This window comes from Strix aluco, chromosome 37 (genome assembly GCF_031877795.1).
Source record: "Strix aluco isolate bStrAlu1 chromosome 37, bStrAlu1.hap1, whole genome shotgun sequence".
NCBI lineage: Eukaryota > Metazoa > Chordata > Aves > Strigiformes > Strigidae > Strix > Strix aluco.
Genome location: NC_133967.1, coordinates 1,925,781 through 1,949,932, shown reverse-complemented (window position 1 = coordinate 1,949,932; position 24,152 = coordinate 1,925,781).

The window sequence follows — 24,152 nt, the reverse complement described above, 5'->3', positions numbered from 1 at the left end:
TGTGCAGAAAACAGTCACACTTGTTCAGAACGAAAGAAAGCACAGAGCCCCAGATGTGATGTTGTCCTGGAGAGCTTGCAGAGCACTGGGGAAAGGCAGGCAGAGAATTCCCTGCTAGCACCTTCTCTGTGCCTGTTCACATTGCTTCGCAGAATCGCTTTTGTGCAGAAAACAGTAACACTTGTTCAGAACGAAAGAAAGCACAGAGCCCCAGATTTGCTGTTGTCCTGGAGAGCTTGCAGAGCACTGGGGAAAGGCAGGCAGAGAATTCCCTGCTAGCACCTTCTCTGTGCCTGGGAAGCAGAAGTGTTCACATTGCTTCGCAGAATCGCTTTTGTGCAGAAAACAGTAACAATTGTTCAGAACGAAAGAAAGCACAGAGCCCCAGATTCTATGTTGTCCTGGAGAGCTTGCAGAGCACTGGGGAAAGGCAGGCAGAGAATTCCCTGCTAGCACCTTCTCTGTGCCTGGGAAGCAGAAGTGTTCACATTGCTTGGCAGAATCGCTTTTGTGCAGAAAACGCTAACACTTGTTCAGAACGAAAGAAAGCACAGAGCCCCAGATTTGCTGTTGTCCTGGGGAGCTTGCAGAGCACTGGGGAAAGGCAGGCAGAGAATTCCCTGCTAGCACCTTCTCTGTGCCTGGGAAGCAGAAGTGTTCACATTGCTTTGCAGAATCGCTTTTGTGCAGAAAACAGTCACACTTGTTCAGAACGAAAGAAAGCACAGAGCCCCAGATTTGATGTTGTCCTGGAGAGCTTGCAGAGCACTGGGGAAAGGCAGGCAGAGAATTCCCTGCTAGCACCTTCTCTGTGCCTGTTCACATTGCTTCGCAGAATCGCTTTTGTGCAGAAAACAGTAACACTTGTTCAGAACGAAAGAAAGCACAGAGCCCCAGATTTGCTGTTGTCCTGGAGAGCTTGCAGAGCACTGGGGAAAGGCAGGCAGAGAATTCCCTGCTAGCACCTTCTCTGTGCCTGGGAAGCAGAAGTGTTCACATTGCTTCGCAGAATCGCTTTTGTGCAGAAAACAGTCACACTTGTTCAGAACGAAAGAAAGCACAGAGCCCCAGATTCTATGTTGTCCTGGAGAGCTTGCAGAGCACTGGGGAAAGGCAGGCAGAGAATTCCCTGCTAGCACCTTCTCTGTGCCTGGGAAGCAGAAGTGTTCACATTGCTTCGCAGAATCGCTTTTGTGCAGAAAACACTAACACTTGTTCAGAACGAAAAGAAAGCACAGAGACCCAGATTTGCTGTTGTGCTGGAGAGCTTGCAGAGCACTGGGGAAAGGCAGGCAGAGAATTCCCTGCTAGCACCTTCTCTGTGCCTGTTCACATTGCTTCGCAGAATCGCTTTTGTGCAGAAAACAGTCACACTTGTTCAGAACGAAAGAAAGCACAGAGCCCCAGATTTGATGTTGTCCTGGAGAGCTTGCAGAGCACTGGGGAAAGGCAGGCAGAGAATTCCCTGCTAGCACCTTCTCTGTGCCTGTTCACATTGCTTCGCAGAATCACTTTTCTGCAGAAAACAGTAACACTTGTTCAGAACGAAAGAAAGCACAGAGCCCCAGATTCTATGTTGTCCTGGAGAGCTTGCAGAGCACTGGGGAAAGGCAGGCAGAGAATTCCCTGCTAGCACCTTCTCTGTGCCTGGGAAGCAGAAGTGTTCACATTGCTTGGCAGAATCGCTTTTGTGCAGAAAACGCTAACACTTGTTCAGAACGAAAGAAAGCACAGAGCCCCAGATTTTATGTTGTCCTGGGGAGCTTGCAGAGCACTGGGGAAAGGCAGGCAGAGAATTCCCTGCTAGCACCTTCTCTGTGCCTGGGAAGCAGAAGTGTTCACATTGCTTTGCAGAATCGCTTTTGTGCAGAAAACAGTCACACTTGTTCAGAATGAAAGAAAGCACAGAGCCCCAGATTTGATGTTGTCCTGGAGAGCTTGCAGAGCACTGGGGAAAGGCAGGCAGAGAATTCCCTGCTAGCACCTTCTCTGTGCCTGTTCACATTGCTTCGCAGAATCGCTTTTGTGCAGAAAACAGTAACACTTGTTCAGAACGAAAGAAAGCACAGAGCCCCAGATTTGCTGTTGTCCTGGAGAGCTTGCAGAGCACTGGGGAAAGGCAGGCAGAGAATTCCCTGCTAGCACCTTCTCTGTGCCTGGGAAGCAGAAGTGTTCACATTGCTTGGCAGAATCGCTTTTGTGAAGAAAACAGTAACACTTGTTCAGAACGAAAGAAAGCACAGAGCCCCAGATTTGCTGTTGTGCTGGAGAGCTTGCAGAGCACTGGGGAAAGGCAGGCAGAGAATTCCCTGCTAGCACCTTCTCTGTGCCTGGGAAGCAGAATTGTTCACATTGCTTCGCAGAATCGCTTTTGTGCAGAAAACAGTCACACTTGTTCAGAACGAAAGAAAGCACAGAGCCCCAGATTCTATGTTGTCCTGGAGAGCTTGCAGAGCACTGGGGAAAGGCAGGCAGAGAATTCCCTGCTAGCACCTTCTCTGTGCCTGGGAAGCAGAAGTGTTCACATTGCTTGGCAGAATCGCTTTTGTGCAGAAAACGCTAACACTTGTTCAGAACGAAAGAAAGCACAGAGCCCCAGATTTTATGTTGTCCTGGGGAGCTTGCAGAGCACTGGGGAAAGGCAGGCAGAGAATTCCCTGCTAGCACCTTCTCTGTGCCTGGGAAGCAGAAGTGTTCACATTGCTTTGCAGAATCGCTTTTGTGCAGAAAACAGTCACACTTGTTCAGAACGAAAGAAAGCACAGAGCCCCAGATTTGATGTTGTCCTGGAGAGCTTGCAGAGCACTGGGGAAAGGCAGGCAGAGAATTCCCTGCTAGCACCTTCTCTGTGCCTGTTCACATTGCTTCGCAGAATCGCTTTTGTGCAGAAAACAGTAACACTTGTTCAGAACGAAAGAAAGCACAGAGCCCCAGATTTGCTGTTGTCCTGGAGAGCTTGCAGAGCACTGGGGAAAGGCAGGCAGAGAATTCCCTGCTAGCACCTTCTCTGTGCCTGGGAAGCAGAAGTGTTCACATTGCTTCGCAGAATCGCTTTTGTGCAGAAAACAGTAACACTTGTTCAGAACGAAAGAAAGCACAGAGCCGCAGATTTGCTGTTGTCCTGGAGAGCTTGCAGAGCACTGGGGAAAGGCAGGCAGAGAATTCCCTGCTAGCACCTTCTCTGTGCCTGGGAAGCAGAAGTGTTCACATTGCTTCGCAGAATCGCTTTTGTGCAGAAAACAGTAACACTTGTTCAGAACGAAAGAAAGCACAGAGCCCCAGATTCTATGTTGTCCTGGAGAGCTTGCAGAGCACTGGGGAAAGGCAGGCAGAGAATTCCCTGCTAGCACCTTCTCTGTGCCTGGGAAGCAGAAGTGTTCACATTGCTTGGCAGAATCGCTTTTGTGCAGAAAACAGTCACACTTGTTCAGAACGAAAGAAAGCACAGAGCCCCAGATTCTATGTTGTCCTGGAGAGCTTGCAGAGCACTGGGGAAAGGCAGGCAGAGAATTCCCTGCTAGCACCTTCTCTGTGCCTGGGAAGCAGAAGTGTTCACATTGCTTGGCAGAATCGCTTTTGTGCAGAAAACAGTCACACTTGTTCAGAACGAAAGAAAGCACAGAGCCCCAGATTCTATGTTGTCCTGGAGAGCTTGCAGAGCACTGGGGAAAGGCAGGCAGAGAATTCCCTGCTAGCACCTTCTCTGTGCCTGTTCACATTGCTTCTCAGAATCGCTTTTGTGCAGAAAACAGTCACACTTGTTCAGAACGAAAGAAAGCACAGAGCCCCAGATTCTATGTTGTCCTGGAGAGCTTGCAGAGCACTGGGGAAAGGCAGGCAGAGAATTCCCTGCTAGCACATTCTCTGTGCCTGGGAAGCAGAAGTGTTCACATTGCTTCTCAGAATCGCTTTTGTGCAGAAAACACTAACACTTGTTCAGAACGAAAGAAAGCACAGAGCCCCAGATTTGCTGTTGTCCTGGAGAGCTTGCAGAGCACTGGGGAAAGGCAGGCAGAGAATTCCCTGCTAGCACCTTCTCTGTGCCTGGGAAGCAGAAGTGTTCACATTGCTTCGCAGAATCGCTTTTGTGCAGAAAACAGTCACACTTGTTCAGAACGAAAGAAAGCACAGAGCCCCAGATTTGCTGTTGTCCTGGAGAGCTTGCAGAGCACTGGGGAAAGGCAGGCAGAGAATTCCCTGCTAGCACCTTCTCTGTGCCTGGGAAGCAGAAGTGTTCACATTGCTTCGCAGAATCGCTTTTGTGCAGAAAACACTAACACTTGTTCAGAACGAAAGAAAGCACAGAGCCCCAGATTTGATGTTGTCCTGGAGAGCTTGCAGAGCACTGGGGAAAGGCAGGCAGAGAATTCCCTGCTAGCACCTTCTCTGTGCCTGGGAAGCAGAAGTGTTCACATTGCTTCGCAGAATCGCTTTTGTGCAGAAAACAGTCACACTTGTTCAGAACGAAAGAAAGCACAGAGCCCCAGATTTGCTGTTGTCCTGGAGAGCTTGCAGAGCACTGGGGAAAGGCAGGCAGAGAATTCCCTGCTAGCACCTTCTCTGTGCCTGGGAAGCAGAAGTGTTCACATTGCTTCGCAGAATCGCTTTTGTGCAGAAAACACTAACACTTGTTCAGAACGAAAGAAAGCACAGAGCCCCAGATTTGCTGTTGTGCTGGAGAGCTTGCAGAGCACTGGGGAAAGGCAGGCAGAGAATTCCCTGCTAGCACCTTCTCTGTGCCTGTTCACATTGCTTCGCAGAATCGCTTTTGTGCAGAAAACACTAACACTTGTTCAGAACGAAAGAAAGCACAGAGCCCCAGATTTGATGTTGTCCTGGAGAGCTTGCAGAGCACTGGGGAAAGGCAGGCAGAGAATTCCCTGCTAGCACCTTCTCTGTGCCTGGGAAGCAGAAGTGTTCACATTGCTTGGCAGAATCGCTTTTGTGCAGAAAACGCTAACACTTGTTCAGAACGAAAGAAAGCACAGAGCCCCAGATTTTATGTTGTCCTGGGGAGCTTGCAGAGCACTGGGGAAAGGCAGGCAGAGAATTCCCTGCTAGCACCTTCTCTGTGCCTGGGAAGCAGAAGTGTTCACATTGCTTTGCAGAATCGCTTTTGTGCAGAAAACTGTCACACTTGTTCAGAACGAAAGAAAGCACAGAGCCCCAGATTTGATGTTGTCCTGGAGAGCTTGCAGAGCACTGGGGAAAGGCAGGCAGAGAATTCCCTGCTAGCACCTTCTCTGTGCCTGTTCACATTGCTTCGCAGAATCGCTTTTGTGCAGAAAACAGTCACACTTGTTCAGAACGAAAGAAAGCACAGAGCCCCAGATTTGCTGTTGTCCTGGAGAGCTTGCAGAGCACTGGGGAAAGGCAGGCAGAGAATTCCCTGCTAGCACCTTCTCTGTGCCTGGGAAGCAGAAGTGTTCACATTGCTTCGCAGAATCGCTTTTGTGCAGAAAACACTAACACTTGTTCAGAACGAAAGAAAGCACAGAGCCCCAGATTCTATGTTGTCCTGGAGAGCTTGCAGAGCACTGGGGAAAGGCAGGCAGAGAATTCCCTGCTAGCACCTTCTCTGTGCCTGGGAAGCAGAAGTGTTCACATTGCTTCGCAGAATCGCTTTTGTGCAGAAAACACTAACACTTGTTCAGAACGAAAGAAAGCACAGAGCCCCAGATTCTATGTTGTCCTGGAGAGCTTGCAGAGCACTGGGGAAAGGCAGGCAGAGAATTCCCTGCTAGCACCTTCTCTGTGCCTGGGAAGCAGAAGTGTTCACATTGCTTTGCAGAATCGCTTTTGTGCAGAAAACAGTCACACTTGTTCAGAATGAAAGAAAGCACAGAGCCCCAGATTTGATGTTGTCCTGGAGAGCTTGCAGAGCACTGGGGAAAGGCAGGCAGAGAATTCCCTGCTAGCACCTTCTCTGTGCCTGTTCACATTGCTTCGCAGAATCGCTTTTGTGCAGAAAACAGTAACACTTGTTCAGAACGAAAGAAAGCACAGAGCCCCAGATTTGCTGTTGTCCTGGAGAGCTTGCAGAGCACTGGGGAAAGGCAGGCAGAGAATTCCCTGCTAGCACCTTCTCTGTGCCTGGGAAGCAGAAGTGTTCACATTGCTTGGCAGAATCGCTTTTGTGCAGAAAACAGTAACACTTGTTCAGAACGAAAGAAAGCACAGAGCCCCAGATTTGCTGTTGTGCTGGAGAGCTTGCAGAGCACTGGGGAAAGGCAGGCAGAGAATTCCCTGCTAGCACCTTCTCTGTGCCTGGGAAGCAGAAGTGTTCACATTGCTTCGCAGAATCGCTTTTGTGCAGAAAACAGTCACACTTGTTCAGAACGAAAGAAAGCACAGAGCCCCAGATTCTATGTTGTCCTGGAGAGCTTGCAGAGCACTGGGGAAAGGCAGGCAGAGAATTCCCTGCTAGCACCTTCTCTGTGCCTGGGAAGCAGAAGTGTTCACATTGCTTGGCAGAATCGCTTTTGTGCAGAAAACGCTAACACTTGTTCAGAACGAAAGAAAGCACAGAGCCCCAGATTTTATGTTGTCCTGGGGAGCTTGCAGAGCACTGGGGAAAGGCAGGCAGAGAATTCCCTGCTAGCACCTTCTCTGTGCCTGGGAAGCAGAAGTGTTCACATTGCTTTGCAGAATCGCTTTTGTGCAGAAAACAGTCACACTTGTTCAGAACGAAAGAAAGCACAGAGCCCCAGATTTGATGTTGTCCTGGAGAGCTTGCAGAGCACTGGGGAAAGGCAGGCAGAGAATTCCCTGCTAGCACCTTCTCTGTGCCTGTTCACATTGCTTCGCAGAATCGCTTTTGTGCAGAAAACAGTAACACTTGTTCAGAACGAAAGAAAGCACAGAGCCCCAGATTTGCTGTTGTCCTGGAGAGCTTGCAGAGCACTGGGGAAAGGCAGGCAGAGAATTCCCTGCTAGCACCTTCTCTGTGCCTGGGAAGCAGAAGTGTTCACATTGCTTCGCAGAATCGCTTTTGTGCAGAAAACAGTAACACTTGTTCAGAACGAAAGAAAGCACAGAGCCGCAGATTTGCTGTTGTCCTGGAGAGCTTGCAGAGCACTGGGGAAAGGCAGGCAGAGAATTCCCTGCTAGCACCTTCTCTGTGCCTGGGAAGCAGAAGTGTTCACATTGCTTCGCAGAATCGCTTTTGTGCAGAAAACAGTAACACTTGTTCAGAACGAAAGAAAGCACAGAGCCCCAGATTCTATGTTGTCCTGGAGAGCTTGCAGAGCACTGGGGAAAGGCAGGCAGAGAATTCCCTGCTAGCACCTTCTCTGTGCCTGGGAAGCAGAAGTGTTCACATTGCTTGGCAGAATCGCTTTTGTGCAGAAAACAGTCACACTTGTTCAGAACGAAAGAAAGCACAGAGCCCCAGATTCTATGTTGTCCTGGAGAGCTTGCAGAGCACTGGGGAAAGGCAGGCAGAGAATTCCCTGCTAGCACCTTCTCTGTGCCTGGGAAGCAGAAGTGTTCACATTGCTTGGCAGAATCGCTTTTGTGCAGAAAACAGTCACACTTGTTCAGAACGAAAGAAAGCACAGAGCCCCAGATTCTATGTTGTCCTGGAGAGCTTGCAGAGCACTGGGGAAAGGCAGGCAGAGAATTCCCTGCTAGCACCTTCTCTGTGCCTGTTCACATTGCTTCTCAGAATCGCTTTTGTGCAGAAAACAGTCACACTTGTTCAGAACGAAAGAAAGCACAGAGCCCCAGATTCTATGTTGTCCTGGAGAGCTTGCAGAGCACTGGGGAAAGGCAGGCAGAGAATTCCCTGCTAGCACCTTCTCTGTGCCTGTTCACATTGCTTCGCAGAATCGCTTTTGTGCAGAAAACACTAACACTTGTTCAGAACGAAAGAAAGCACAGAGCCCCAGATTTGATGTTGTCCTGGAGAGCTTGCAGAGCACTGGGGAAAGGCAGGCAGAGAATTCCCTGCTAGCACCTTCTCTGTGCCTGGGAAGCAGAAGTGTTCACATTGCTTGGCAGAATCGCTTTTGTGCAGAAAACGCTAACACTTGTTCAGAACGAAAGAAAGCACAGAGCCCCAGATTTTATGTTGTCCTGGGGAGCTTGCAGAGCACTGGGGAAAGGCAGGCAGAGAATTCCCTGCTAGCACCTTCTCTGTGCCTGGGAAGCAGAAGTGTTCACATTGCTTTGCAGAATCGCTTTTGTGCAGAAAACTGTCACACTTGTTCAGAACGAAAGAAAGCACAGAGCCCCAGATTTGATGTTGTCCTGGAGAGCTTGCAGAGCACTGGGGAAAGGCAGGCAGAGAATTCCCTGCTAGCACCTTCTCTGTGCCTGTTCACATTGCTTCGCAGAATCGCTTTTGTGCAGAAAACAGTCACACTTGTTCAGAACGAAAGAAAGCACAGAGCCCCAGATTTGCTGTTGTCCTGGAGAGCTTGCAGAGCACTGGGGAAAGGCAGGCAGAGAATTCCCTGCTAGCACCTTCTCTGTGCCTGGGAAGCAGAAGTGTTCACATTGCTTCGCAGAATCGCTTTTGTGCAGAAAACACTAACACTTGTTCAGAACGAAAGAAAGCACAGAGCCCCAGATTCTATGTTGTCCTGGAGAGCTTGCAGAGCACTGGGGAAAGGCAGGCAGAGAATTCCCTGCTAGCACCTTCTCTGTGCCTGGGAAGCAGAAGTGTTCACATTGCTTCGCAGAATCGCTTTTGTGCAGAAAACACTAACAATTGTTCAGAACGAAAGAAAGCACAGAGCCCCAGATTCTATGTTGTCCTGGAGAGCTTGCAGAGCACTGGGGAAAGGCAGGCAGAGAATTCCCTGCTAGCACCTTCTCTGTGCCTGGGAAGCAGAAGTGTTCACATTGCTTCGCAGAATCGCTTTTGTGCAGAAAACAGTCACACTTGTTCAGAACGAAAGAAAGCACAGAGCCCCAGATTCTATGTTGTCCTGGAGAGCTTGCAGAGCACTGGGGAAAGGCAGGCAGAGAATTCCCTGCTAGCACCTTCTCTGTGCCTGGGAAGCAGAAGTGTTCACATTGCTTCGCAGAATCGCTTTTGTGCAGAAAACAGTCACACTTGTTCAGAACGAAAGAAAGCACAGAGCCCCAGATTCTATGTTGTCCTGGAGAGCTTGCAGAGCACTGGGGAAAGGCAGGCAGAGAATTACCTGCTAGCACCTTCTCTGTGCCTGGGAAGCAGAAGTGTTCACATTGCTTCGCAGAATCGCTTTTGTGCAGAAAACAGTCACACTTGTTCAGAACGAAAGAAAGCACAGAGCCCCAGATTTGCTGTTGTCCTGGAGAGCTTGCAGAGCACTGGGGAAAGGCAGGCAGAGAATTCCCTGCTAGCACCTTCTCTGTGCCTGTTCACATTGCTTCGCAGAATCGCTTTTGTGCAGAAAACAGTAACACTTGTTCAGAACGAAAGAAAGCACAGAGCCCCAGATTTGCTGTTGTCCTGGAGAGCTTGCAGAGCACTGGGGAAAGGCAGGCAGAGAATTCCCTGCTAGCACCTTCTCTGTGCCTGGGAAGCAGAAGTGTTCACATTGCTTCGCAGAATCGCTTTTGTGCAGAAAACAGTAACAATTGTTCAGAACGAAAGAAAGCACAGAGCCCCAGATTCTATGTTGTCCTGGAGAGCTTGCAGAGCACTGGGGAAAGGCAGGCAGAGAATTCCCTGCTAGCACCTTCTCTGTGCCTGGGAAGCAGAAGTGTTCACATTGCTTGGCAGAATCGCTTTTGTGCAGAAAACGCTAACACTTGTTCAGAACGAAAGAAAGCACAGAGCCCCAGATTTGCTGTTGTCCTGGAGAGCTTGCAGAGCACTGGGGAAAGGCAGGCAGAGAATTCCCTGCTAGCACCTTCTCTGTGCCTGTTCACATTGCTTCGCAGAATCGCTTTTGTGCAGAAAACAGTAACACCTGTTCAGAACGAAAGAAAGCACAGAGCCCCAGATTCTATGTTGTCCTGGAGAGCTTGCAGAGCACTGGGGAAAGGCAGGCAGAGAATTCCCTGCTAGCACATTCTCTGTACCTGGGAAGCAGAAGTGTTCACATTGCTTGGCAGAATCGCTTTTGTGCAGAAAACACTAACACTTGTTCAGAACGAAAGAAAGCACAGAGCCGCAGATTTGCTGTTGTCCTGGAGAGCTTGCAGAGCACTGGGGAAAGGCAGGCAGAGAATTCCCTGCTAGCACCTTCTCTGTGCCTGGGAAGCAGAAGTGTTCACATTGCTTCGCAGAATCGCTTTTGTGCAGAAAACACTAACACTTGTTCAGAACGAAAGAAAGCACAGAGCCCCAGATTTGCTGTTGTGCTGGAGAGCTTGCAGAGCACTGGGGAAAGGCAGGCAGAGAATTCCCTGCTAGCACCTTCTCTGTGCCTGGGAAGCAGAAGTGTTCACATTGCTTCGCAGAATCGCTTTTGTGCAGAAAACAGTAACACTTGTTCAGAACGAAAGAAAGCACAGAGCCCCAGATTCTATGTTGTCCTGGAGAGCTTGCAGAGCACTGGGGAAAGGCAGGCAGAGAATTCCCTGCTAGCACCTTCTCTGTGCCTGGGAAGCAGAAGTGTTCACATTGCTTCGCAGAATCGCTTTTGTGCAGAAAACAGTCACACTTGTTCAGAACGAAAGAAAGCACAGAGCCCCAGATTTTATGTTGTCCTGGAGAGCTTGCAGAGCACTGGGGAAAGGCAGGCAGAGAATTCCCTGCTAGCACCTTCTCTGTGCCTGTTCACATTGCTTGGCAGAATCGCTTTTGTGCAGAAAACAGTAACACTTGTTCAGAACGAAAGAAAGCACAGAGCCCCAGATTTTATGTTGTCCTGGAGAGCTTGCAGAGCACTGGGGAAAGGCAGGCAGAGAATTCCCTGCTAGCACCTTCTCTGTGCCTGGGAAGCAGAAGTGTTCACATTGCTTCGCAGAATCGCTTTTGTGCAGAAAACAGTCACACTTGTTCAGAACGAAAGAAAGCACAGAGCCCCAGATTTGCTGTTGTCCTGGAGAGCTTGCAGAGCACTGGGGAAAGGCAGGCAGAGAATTCCCTGCTAGCACCTTCTCTGTGCCTGGGAAGCAGAAGTGTTCACATTGCTTCGCAGAATCGCTTTTGTGCAGAAAACAGTCACACTTGTTCAGAACGAAAGAAAGCACAGAGCCCCAGATTTTATGTTGTCCTGGAGAGCTTGCAGAGCACTGGGGAAAGGCAGGCAGAGAGTTCCCTGCTAGCACCTTCTCTGTGCCTGGGAAGCAGAAGTGTTCACATTGCTTCACAGAATCGCTTTTGTGCAGAAAACACTAACACTTGTACAGAACGAAAGAAAGCACAGAGCCCCAGATTTGCTGTTGTCCTGGAGAGCTTGCAGAGCACTGGGGAAAGGCAGGCAGAGAATTCCCTGCTAGCACCTTCTCTGTGCCTGGGAAGCAGAAGTGTTCACATTGCTTGGCAGAATCGCTTTTGTGCAGAAAATGCTAACACTTGTTCAGAACGAAAGAAAGCACAGAGACCCAGATTTGCTGTTGTCCTGGAGAGCTTGCAGAGCACTGGGGAAAGGCAGGCAGAGAATTCCCTGCTAGCACCTTCTCTGTGCCTGTTCACATTGCTTGGCAGAATCGCTTTTGTGCAGAAAACAGTAACACTTGTTCAGAACGAAAGAAAGCACAGAGCCCCAGATTTTATGTTGTCCTGGAGAGCTTGCAGAGCACTGGGGAAAGGCAGGCAGAGAATTCCCTGCTAGCACCTTCTCTGTGCCTGGGAAGCAGAAGTGTTCACATTGCTTCGCAGAATCGCTTTTGTGCAGAAAACAGTAACACTTGTTCAGAACGAAAGAAAGCACAGAGCCCCAGATTTGCTGTTGTCCTGGAGAGCTTGCAGAGCACTGGGGAAAGGCAGGCAGAGAATTCCCTGCTAGCACCTTCTCTGTGCCTGGGAAGCAGAAGTGTTCACATTGCTTCGCAGAATCGCTTTTGTGCAGAAAACAGTAACACTTGTTCAGAACGAAAGAAAGCACAGAGCCCCAGATTTTATGTTGTCCTGGAGAGCTTGCAGAGCACTGGGGAAAGGCAGGCAGAGAGTTCCCTGCTAGCACCTTCTCTGTGCCTGGGAAGCAGAAGTGTTCACATTGCTTCACAGAATCGCTTTTGTGCAGAAAACACTAACACTTGTACAGAACGAAAGAAAGCACAGAGCCCCAGATTTGCTGTTGTCCTGGAGAGCTTGCAGAGCACTGGGGAAAGGCAGGCAGAGAATTCCCTGCTAGCACCTTCTCTGTGCCTGGGAAGCAGAAGTGTTCACATTGCTTCGCAGAATCGCTTTTGTGCAGAAAACAGTAACACTTGTTCAGAACGAAAGAAAGCACAGAGCCCCAGATTCTATGTTGTCCTGGAGAGCTTGCAGAGCACTGGGGAAAGGCAGGCAGAGAATTCCCTGCTAGCACCTTCTCTGTGCCTGGGAAGCAGAAGTGTTCACATTGCTTCGCAGAATCGCTTTTGTGCAGAAAACAGTCACACTTGTTCAGAACGAAAGAAAGCACAGAGCCCCAGATTCTATGTTGTCCTGGAGAGCTTGCAGAGCACTGGGGAAAGGCAGGCAGAGAATTCCCTGCTAGCACCTTCTCTGTGCCTGGGAAGCAGAAGTGTTCACATTGCTTCGCAGAATCGCTTTTGTGCAGAAAACACTAACACTTGTTCAGAACGAAAGAAAGCACAGAGCCCCAGATTTGCTGTTGTGCTGGAGAGCTTGCAGAGCACTGGGGAAAGGCAGGCAGAGAATTCCCTGCTAGCACCTTCTCTGTGCCTGTTCACATTGCTTCGCAGAATCGCTTTTGTGCAGAAAACAGTCACACTTGTTCAGAACGAAAGAAAGCACAGAGCCCCAGATTTTATGTTGTCCTGGAGAGCTTGCAGAGCACTGGGGAAAGGCAGGCAGAGAATTCCCTGCTAGCACCTTCTCTATGCCTGTTCACATTGCTTCGCAGAATCGCTTTTGTGCAGAAAACAGTCACACTTGTTCAGAACGAAAGAAAGCACAGAGCCCCAGATTCTATGTTGTCCTGGAGAGCTTGCAGAGCACTGGGGAAAGGCAGGCAGAGAATTCCCTGCTAGCACCTTCTCTGTGCCTGGGAAGCAGAAGTGTTCACATTGCTTCGCAGAATCGCTTTTGTGCAGAAAACACTAACACTTGTTCAGAACGAAAGAAAGCACAGAGCCCCAGATTTTATGTTGTCCTGGAGAGCTTGCAGAGCACTGGGGAAAGGCAGGCAGAGAATTACCTGCTAGCACCTTCTCTGTGCCTGGGAAGCAGAAGTGTTCACATTGCTTCGCAGAATCGCTTTTGTGCAGAAAACAGTCACACTTGTTCAGAACGAAAGAAAGCACAGAGCCCCAGATTTGCTGTTGTCCTGGAGAGCTTGCAGAGCACTGGGGAAAGGCAGGCAGAGAATTCCCTGCTAGCACCTTCTCTGTGCCTGGGAAGCAGAAGTGTTCACATTGCTTCGCAGAATCGCTTTTGTGCAGAAAACACTAACACTTGTTCAGAACGAAAGAAAGCACAGAGCCCCAGATTCTATGTTGTCCTGGAGAGCTTGCAGAGCACTGGGGAAAGGCAGGCAGAGAATTCCCTGCTAGCACCTTCTCTGTGCCTGGGAAGCAGAAGTGTTCACATTGCTTGGCAGAATCGCTTTTGTGCAGAAAACGCTAACACTTGTTCAGAACGAAAGAAAGCACAGAGCCCCAGATTTGCTGTTGTCCTGGAGAGCTTGCAGAGCACTGGGGAAAGGCAGGCAGAGAATTCCCTGCTAGCACCTTCTCTGTGCCTGTTCACATTGCTTCGCAGAATCGCTTTTGTGCAGAAAACAGTAACACCTGTTCAGAACGAAAGAAAGCACAGAGCCCCAGATTCTATGTTGTCCTGGAGAGCTTGCAGAGCACTGGGGAAAGGCAGGCAGAGAATTCCCTGCTAGCACATTCTCTGTACCTGGGAAGCAGAAGTGTTCACATTGCTTGGCAGAATCGCTTTTGTGCAGAAAACACTAACACTTGTTCAGAACGAAAGAAAGCACAGAGCCGCAGATTTGCTGTTGTCCTGGAGAGCTTGCAGAGCACTGGGGAAAGGCAGGCAGAGAATTCCCTGCTAGCACCTTCTCTGTGCCTGGGAAGCAGAAGTGTTCACATTGCTTCGCAGAATCGCTTTTGTGCAGAAAACACTAACACTTGTTCAGAACGAAAGAAAGCACAGAGCCCCAGATTTGCTGTTGTGCTGGAGAGCTTGCAGAGCACTGGGGAAAGGCAGGCAGAGAATTCCCTGCTAGCACCTTCTCTGTGCCTGGGAAGCAGAAGTGTTCACATTGCTTGGCAGAATCGCTTTTGTGCAGAAAACAGTAACACTTGTTCAGAACGAAAGAAAGCACAGAGCCCCAGATTTGCTGTTGTCCTGGAGAGCTTGCAGAGCACTGGGGAAAGGCAGGCAGAGAATTCCCTGCTAGCACCTTCTCTGTGCCTGTTCACATTGCTTGGCAGAATCGCTTTTGTGCAGAAAACAGTCACACTTGTTCAGAACGAAAGAAAGCACAGAGCCCCAGATTCTATGTTGTCCTGGAGAGCTTGCAGAGCACTGGGGAAAGGCAGGCAGAGAATTCCCTGCTAGCACCTTCTCTGTGCCTGGGAAGCAGAAGTGTTCACATTGCTTCGCAGAATCGCTTTTGTGCAGAAAACAGTCACACTTGTTCAGAACGAAAGAAAGCACAGAGCCCCAGATTCTATGTTGTCCTGGAGAGCTTGCAGAGCACTGGGGAAAGGCAGGCAGAGAATTCCCTGCTAGCACCTTCTCTGTGCCTGGGAAGCAGAAGTGTTCACATTGCTTCGCAGAATCGCTTTTGTGCAGAAAACACTAACACTTGTTCAGAACGAAAGAAAGCACAGAGCCCCAGATTTTATGTTGTCCTGGAGAGCTTGCAGAGCACTGGGGAAAGGCAGGCAGAGAATTCCCTGCTAGCACCTTCTCTGTGCCTGTTCACATTGCTTCGCAGAATCGCTTTTGTGCAGAAAACAGTAACACTTGTTCAGAACGAAAGAAAGCACAGAGCCCCAGATTTTATGTTGTCCTGGAGAGCTTGCAGAGCACTGGGGAAAGGCAGGCAGAGAATTCCCTGCTAGCACCTTCTCTGTGCCTGGGAAGCAGAAGTGTTCACATTGCTTCGCAGAATCGCTTTTGTGCAGAAAACAGTCACACTTATTCAGAACGAAAGAAAGCACAGAGCCCCAGATTCTATGTTGTCCTGGAGAGCTTGCAGAGCACTGGGGAAAGGCAGGCAGAGAATTCCCTGCTAGCACCTTCTCTGTGCCTGTTCACATTGCTTGGCAGAATCGCTTTTGTGCAGAAAACACTAACACTTGTTCAGAACGAAAGAAAGCACAGAGCCCCAGATTCTATGTTGTCCTGGAGAGCTTGCAGAGCACTGGGGAAAGGCAGGCAGAGAATTCCCTGCTAGCACCTTCTCTGTGCCTGGGAAGCAGAAGTGTTCACATTGCTTGGCAGAATCGCTTTTGTGCAGAAAACAGTCACACTTGTTCAGAACGAAAGAAAGCACAGAGCCCCAGATTTTATGTTGTCCTGGAGAGCTTGCAGAGCACTGGGGAAAGGCAGGCAGAGAATTCCCTGCTAGCACCTTCTCTGTGCCTGTTCACATTGCTTCGCAGAATCGCTTTTGTGCAGAAAACAGTAACACTTGTTCAGAACGAAAGAAAGCACAGAGCCCCAGATTTGCTGTTGTGCTGGAGAGCTTGCAGAGCACTGGGGAAAGGCAGGCAGAGAATTCCCTGCTAGCACCTTCTCTGTGCCTGTTCACATTGCTTCGCAGAATCGCTTTTGTGCAGAAAACAGTCACACTTGTTCAGAACGAAAGAAAGCACAGAGCCCCAGATTTTATGTTGTCCTGGAGAGCTTGCAGAGCACTGGGGAAAGGCAGGCAGAGAATTCCCTGCTAGCACCTTCTCTATGCCTGTTCACATTGCTTCGCAGAATCACTTCTGTGCAGAAAACAGTAACAATTGTTCAGAACGAAAGAAAGCACAGAGCCCCAGATTCTATGTTGTCCTGGAGAGCTTGCAGAGCACTGGGGAAAGGCAGGCAGAGAATTCCCTGCTAGCACCTTCTCTGTGCCTGGGAAGCAGAAGTGTTCACATTGCTTGGCAGAATCGCTTTTGTGCAGAAAACGCTAACAATTGTTCAGAACGAAAGAAAGCACAGAGCCCCAGATTTGATGTTGTCCTGGGGAGCTTGCAGAGCACTGGGGAAAGGCAGGCAGAGAATTCCCTGCTAGCACCTTCTCTGTGCCTGGGAAGCAGAAGTGTTCACATTGCTTTGCAGAATCGTTTTTGTGCAGAAAACAGTCACACTTGTTCAGAACGAAAGAAAGCACAGAGCCCCAGATTTGATGTTGTCCTGGAGAGCTTGCAGAGCACTGGGGAAAGGCAGGCAGAGAATTCCCTGCTAGCACCTTCTCTGTGCCTGTTCACATTGCTTCGCAGAATCGCTTTTGTGCAGAAAACAGTCACACTTGTTCAGAACGAAAGAAAGCACAGAGCCCCAGATTCTATGTTGTCCTGGAGAGCTTGCAGAGCACTGGGGAAAGGCAGGCAGAGAATTCCCTGCTAGCACCTTCTCTGTGCCTGGGAAGCAGAAGTGTTCACATTGCTTCGCAGAATCGCTTTTGTGCAGAAAACACTAACACTTGTTCAGAACGAAAGAAAGCACAGAGCCCCAGATTTTATGTTGTCCTGGAGAGCTTGCAGAGCACTGGGGAAAGGCAGGCAGAGAATTACCTGCTAGCACCTTCTCTGTGCCTGGGAAGCAGAAGTGTTCACATTGCTTCGCAGAATCGCTTTTGTGCAGAAAACAGTCACACTTGTTCAGAACGAAAGAAAGCACAGAGCCCCAGATTTGCTGTTGTCCTGGAGAGCTTGCAGAGCACTGGGGAAAGGCAGGCAGAGAATTCCCTGCTAGCACCTTCTCTGTGCCTGTTCACATTGCTTCGCAGAATCGCTTTTGTGCAGAAAACAGTAACACTTGTTCAGAACGAAAGAAAGCACAGAGCCCCAGATTTGCTGTTGTCCTGGAGAGCTTGCAGAGCACTGGGGAAAGGCAGGCAGAGAATTCCCTGCTAGCACCTTCTCTGTGCCTGGGAAGCAGAAGTGTTCACATTGCTTCGCAGAATCGCTTTTGTGCAGAAAACAGTAACAATTGTTCAGAACGAAAGAAAGCACAGAGCCCCAGATTCTATGTTGTCCTGGAGAGCTTGCAGAGCACTGGGGAAAGGCAGGCAGAGAATTCCCTGCTAGCACCTTCTCTGTGCCTGGGAAGCAGAAGTGTTCACATTGCTTGGCAGAATCGCTTTTGTGCAGAAAACGCTAACACTTGTTCAGAACGAAAGAAAGCACAGAGCCCCAGATTTGCTGTTGTCCTGGAGAGCTTGCAGAGCACTGGGGAAAGGCAGGCAGAGAATTCCCTGCTAGCACCTTCTCTGTGCCTGTTCACATTGCTTCGCAGAATCGCTTTTGTGCAGAAAACAGTAACACCTGTTCAGAACGAAAGAAAGCACAGAGCCCCAGATTCTATGTTGTCCTGGAGAGCTTGCAGAGCACTGGGGAAAGGCAGGCAGAGAATTCCCTGCTAGCACATTCTCTGTACCTGGGAAGCAGAAGTGTTCACATTGCTTGGCAGAATCGCTTTTGTGCAGAAAACACTAACACTTGTTCAGAACGAAAGAAAGCACAGAGCCGCAGATTTGCTGTTGTCCTGGAGAGCTTGCAGAGCACTGGGGAAAGGCAGGCAGAGAATTCCCTGCTAGCACCTTCTCTGTGCCTGGGAAGCAGAAGTGTTCACATTGCTTGGCAGAATCGCTTTTGTGCAGAAAACACTAACACTTGTTCAGAACGAAAGAAAGCACAGAGCCCCAGATTTGCTGTTGTGCTGGAGAGCTTGCAGAGCACTGGGGAAAGGCAGGCAGAGAATTCCCTGCTAGCACCTTCTCTGTGCCTGGGAAGCAGAAGTGTTCACATTGCTTCGCAGAATCGCTTTTGTGCAGAAAACAGTAACACTTGTTCAGAACGAAAGAAAGCACAGAGACCCAGATTTGCTGTTGTCCTGGAGAGCTTGCAGAGCACTGGGGAAAGGCAGGCAGAGAATTCCCTGCTAGCACCTTCTCTGTGCCTGTTCACATTGCTTGGCAGAATCGCTTTTGTGCAGAAAACAGTAACACTTGTTCAGAACGAAAGAAAGCACAGAGCCCCAGATTTTATGTTGTCCTGGAGAGCTTGCAGAGCACTGGGGAAAGGCAGGCAGAGAATTCCCTGCTAGCACCTTCTCTGTGCCTGGGAAGCAGAAGTGTTCACATTGCTTCGCAGAATCGCTTTTGTGCAGAAAACAGTAACACTTGTTCAGAACGAAAGAAAGCACAGAGCCCCAGATTCTATGTTGTCCTGGAGAGCTTGCAGAGCACTGGGGAAAGGCAGGCAGAGAATTCCCTGCTAGCACCTTCTCTGTGCCTGGGAAGCAGAAGTGTTCACATTGCTTCGCAGAATCGCTTTTGTGCAGAAAACACTAACACTTGTTCAGAACGAAAGAAAGCACAGAGCCCCAGATTTTATGTTGTCCTGGAGAGCTTGCAGAGCACTGGGGAAAGGCAGGCAGAGAATTCCCTGCTAGCACCTTCTCTGTGCCTGTTCACATTGCTTGGCAGAATCGCTTTTGTGCAGAAAACAGTAACACTTGTTCAGAACGAAAGAAAGCACAGAGCCCCAGATTTTATGTTGTCCTGGAGAGCTTGCAGAGCACTGGGGAAAGGCAGGCAGAGAATTCCCTGCTAGCACCTTCTCTGTGCCTGGGAAGCAGAAGTGTTCACATTGCTTCGCAGAATCGCTTTTGTGCAGAAAACACTAACACTTGTTCAGAACGAAAGAAAGCACAGAGCCCCAGATTCTATGTTGTCCTGGAGAGCTTGCAGAGCACTGGGGAAAGGCAGGCAGAGAATTCCCTGCTAGCACCTTCTCTGTGCCTGGGAAGCAGAAGTGTTCACATTGCTTCGCAGAATCGCTTTTGTGCAGAAAACAGTAACACTTGTTCAGAACGAAAGAAAGCACAGAGCCCCAGATTTTATGTTGTCCTGGAGAGCTTGCAGAGCACTGGGGAAAGGCAGGCAGAGAGTTCCCTGCTAGCACCTTCTCTGTGCCTGGGAAGCAGAAGTGTTCACATTGCTTCACAGAATCGCTTTTGTGCAGAAAACACTAACACTTGTACAGAACGAAAGAAAGCACAGAGCCCCAGATTTGCTGTTGTCCTGGAGAGCTTGCAGAGCACTGGGGAAAGGCAGGCAGAGAATTCCCTGCTAGCACCTTCTCTGTGCCTGGGAAGCAGAAGTGTTCACATTGCTTGGCAGAATCGCTTTTGTGCAGAAAACACTAACACTTGTTCAGAAGGAAAGAAAGCACAGAGCCCCAGATTTGCTGTTGTCCTGGAGAGCTTGCAGAGCACTGGGGAAAGGCAGGCAGAGAATTCCCTGCTAGCACCTTCTCTGTGCCTGTTCACATTGCTTCGCAGAATCGCTTTTGTGCAGAAAACAGTAACACTTGTTCAGAACGAAAGAAAGCACAGAGCCCCAGATTTGCTGTTGTCCTGGAGAGCTTGCAGAGCACTGGGGAAAGGCAGGCAGAGAATTCCCTGCTAGCACCTTCTCTGTGCCTGGGAAGCAGAAGTGTTCACATTGCTTCGCAGAATCGCTTTTGTGCAGAAAACAGTAACACTTGTTCAGAACGAAAGAAAGCACAGAGCCCCAGATTTGCTGTTGTCCTGGAGAGCTTGCAGAGCACTGGGGAAAGGCAGGCAGAGAATTCCCTGCTAGCACCTTCTCTGTGCCTGGGAAGCAGAAGTGTTCACATTGCTTCGCAGAATCGCTTTTGTGCAGAAAACAGTAACACTTGTTCAGAACGAAAGAAAGCACAGAGCCCCAGATTTTATGTTGTCCTGGAGAGCTTGCAGAGCACTGGGGAAAGGCAGGCAGAGAGTTCCCTGCTAGCACCTTCTCTGTGCCTGGGAAGCAGAAGTGTTCACATTGCTTCACAGAATCGCTTTTGTGCAGAAAACACTAACACTTGTACAGAACGAAAGAAAGCACAGAGCCCCAGATTTGCTGTTGTCCTGGAGAGCTTGCAGAGCACTGGGGAAAGGCAGGCAGAGAATTCCCTGCTAGCACCTTCTCTGTGCCTGGGAAGCAGAAGTGTTCACATTGCTTCGCAGAATCGCTTTTGTGCAGAAAACAGTAACACTTGTTCAGAACGAAAGAAAGCACAGAGCCCCAGATTCTATGTTGTCCTGGAGAGCTTGCAGAGCACTGGGGAAAGGCAGGCAGAGAATTCCCTGCTAGCACCTTCTCTGTGCCTGGGAAGCAGAAGTGTTCACATTGCTTCGCAGAATCGCTTTTGTGCAGAAAACAGTCACACTTGTTCAGAACGAAAGAAAGCACAGAGCCCCAGATTCTATGTTGTCCTGGAGAGCTTGCAGAGCACTGGGGAAAGGCAGGCAGAGAATTCCCTGCTAGCACCTTCTCTGTGCCTGTTCACATTGCTTGGCAGAATCGCTTTTGTGCAGAAAACAGTAACACTTGTTCAGAACGAAAGAAAGCACAGAGCCCCAGATTCTATGTTGTCCTGGAGAGCTTGCAGAGCACTGGGGAAAGGCAGGCAGAGAATTCCCTGCTAGCACCTTCTCTGTGCCTGGGAAGCAGAAGTGTTCACATTGCTTCGCAGAATCGCTTTTGTGCAGAAAACAGTCACACTTGTTCAGAACGAAAGAAAGCACAGAGCCCCAGATTCTATGTTGTCCTGGAGAGCTTGCAGAGCACTGGGGAAAGGCAGGCAGAGAATTCCCTGCTAGCACCTTCTCTGTGCCTGGGAAGCAGAAGTGTTCACATTGCTTCGCAGAATCGCTTTTGTGCAGAAAACACTAACACTTGTTCAGAACGAAAGAAAGCACAGAGCCCCAGATTTGCTGTTGTGCTGGAGAGCTTGCAGAGCACTGGGGAAAGGCAGGCAGAGAATTCCCTGCTAGCACCTTCTCTGTGCCTGTTCACATTGCTTCGCAGAATCGCTTTTGTGCAGAAAACAGTAACACTTGTTCAGAACGAAAGAAAGCACAGAGCCCCAGATTTTATGTTGTCCTGGAGAGCTTGCAGAGCACTGGGGAAAGGCAGGCAGAGAATTCCCTGCTAGCACCTTCTCTATGCCTGTTCACATTGCTTCGCAGAATCACTTCTGTGCAGAAAACAGTAACAATTGTTCAGAACGAAAGAAAGCACAGAGCCCCAGATTCTATGTTGTCCTGGAGAGCATGCAGAGCACTGGGGAAAGGCAGGCAGAGAATTCCCTGCTAGCACCTTCTCTGTGCCTGGGAAGCAGAAGTGTTCACATTGCTTGGCAGAATCGCTTTTGTGCAGAAAACGCTAACACTTGTTCAGAACGAAAGAAAGCACAGAGCCCCAGATTTTATGTTGTCCTGGGGAGCTTGCAGAGCACTGGGGAAAGGCAGGCAGAGAATTCCCTGCTAGCACCTTCTCTGTGCCTGGGAAGCAGAAGTGTTCACATTGCTTTGCAGAATCGCTTTTGTGCAGAAAACAGTCACACTTGTTCAGAACGAAAGAAAGCACAGAGCCCCAGATTTGATGTTGTCCTGGAGAGCTTGCAGAGCACTGGGGAAAGGCAGGCAGAGAATTCCCTGCTAGCACCTTCTCTGTGCCTGTTCACATTGCTTCGCAGAATCGCTTTTGTGCAGAAAACAGTCACACTTGTTCAGAACGAAAGAAAGCACAGAGCCCCAGATTTGCTGTTGTCCTGGAGAGCTTGCAGAGCACTGGGGAAAGGCAGGCAGAGAATTCCCTGCTAGCACCTTCTCTGTGCCTGGGAAGCAGAAGTGTTCACATTGCTTCGCAGAATCGCTTTTGTGCAGAAAACAGTAACACTTGTTCAGAACGAAAGAAAGCACAGAGCCCCAGATTCTATGTTGTCCTGGAGAGCTTGCAGAGCACTGGGGAAAGGCAGGCAGAGAATTCCCTGCTAGCACCTTCTCTGTGCCTGGGAAGCAGAAGTGTTCACATTGCTTGGCAGAATCGCTTTTGTGAAGAAAACAGTAACACTTGTTCAGAACGAAAGAAAGCACAGAGCCCCAGATTTTATGTTGTCCTGGAGAGCTTGCAGAGCACTGGGGAAAGGCAGGCAGAGAATTCCCTGCTAGCACCTTCTCTGTGCCTGTTCACATTGCTTCGCAGAATCGCTTTTGTGCAGAAAACACTAACACTTGTTCAGAACGAAAGAAAGCACAGAGCCACAGATTTGCTGTTGTCCTGGAGAGCTTGCAGAGCACTGGGGAAAGGCAGGCAGAGAATTCCCTGCTAGCACCTTCTCTGTGCCTGTTCACATTGCTTCGCAGAATCGCTTTTGTGCAGAAAACAGTAACACTTGTTCAGAACGAAAGAAAGCACAGAGCCCCAGATTTTATGTTGTCCTGGAGAGCTTGCAGAGCACTGGGGAAAGGCAGGCAGAGAATTCCCTGCTAGCACCTTCTCTGTGCCTGGGAAGCAGAAGTGTTCACATTGCTTGGCAGAATCGCTTTTGTGCAGAAAACAGTAACACTTGTTCAGAACGAAAGAAAGCACAGAGCCCCAGATTTTATGTTGTCCTGGAGAGCTTGCAGAGCACTGGGGAAAGGCAGGCAGAGAATTCCCTGCTAGCACCTTCTCTGTGCCTTTTCACATTTCTTGGCAGAATCGCTTTTGTGCAGAAAACACTAACACTTGTTCAGAACGAAAGAAAGCACAGAGCCCCAGATTTGCTGTTGTCCTGGAGAGCTTGCAGAGCACTGGGGAAAGGCAGGCAGAGAATTCCCTGCTAGCACCTTCTCTGTGCCTGGGAAGCAGAAGTGTTCACATTGCTTCGCAGAATCGCTTTTGTGCAGAAAACAGTCACACTTGTTCAGAACGAAAGAAAGCACAGAGCCCCAGATTCTATGTTGTCCTGGAGAGCTTGCAGAGCACTGGGGAAAGGCAGGCAGAGAATTCCCTGCTAGCACCTTCTCTGTGCCTGGGAAGCAGAAGTGTTCACATTGCTTGGCAGAATCGCTTTTGTGCAGAAAACAGTCACACTTGTTCAGAACGAAAGAAAGCACAGAGCCCCAGATTTGATGTTGTCCTGGAGAGCTTGCAGAGCACTGGGGAAAGGCAGGCAGAGAATTCCCTGCTAGCACCTTCTCTGTGCCTGTTCACATTGCTTCGCAGAATCGCTTTTGTGCAGAAAACAGTCACACTTGTTCAGAACGAAAGAAAGCACAGAGCCCCAGATTTTATGTTGTCCTGGAGAGCTTGCAGAGCACTGGGGAAAGGCAGGCAGAGAATTCCCTGCTAGCACCTTCTCTATGCCTGTTCACATTGCTTCGCAGAATCACTTCTGTGCAGAAAACAGTAACAATTGTTCAGAACGAAAGAAAGCACAGAGCCCCAGATTCTATGTTGTCCTGGAGAGCTTGCAGAGCACTGGGGAAAGGCAGGCAGAGAATTCCCTGCTAGCACCTTCTCTGTGCCTGGGAAGCAGAAGTGTTCACATTGCTTGGCAGAATCGCTTTTGTGCAGAAAACGCTAACACTTGTTCAGAACGAAAGAAAGCACAGAGCCCCAGATTTTATGTTGTCCTGGGGAGCTTGCAGAGCACTGGGGAAAGGCAGGCAGAGAATTCCCTGCTAGCACCTTCTCTGTGCCTGGGAAGCAGAAGTGTTCACATTGCTTGGCAGAATCGCTTTTGTGCAGAAAACAGTCACACTTGTTCAGAACGAAAGAAAGCACAGAGCCCCAGATTTGATGTTGTCCTGGAGAGCTTGCAGAGCACTGGGGAAAGGCAGGCAGAGAATTCCCTGCTAGCACCTTCTCTGTGCCTGTTCACATTGCTTCGCAGAATCGCTTTTGTGCAGAAAACAGTCACACTTGTTCAGAACGAAAGAAAGCACAGAGCCCCAGATTTTATGTTGTCCTGGAGAGCTTGCAGAGCACTGGGGAAAGGCAGGCAGAGAATTCCCTGCTAGCACCTTCTCTGTGCCTGGGAAGCAGAAGTGTTCACATTGCTTCGCAGAATCGCTTTTG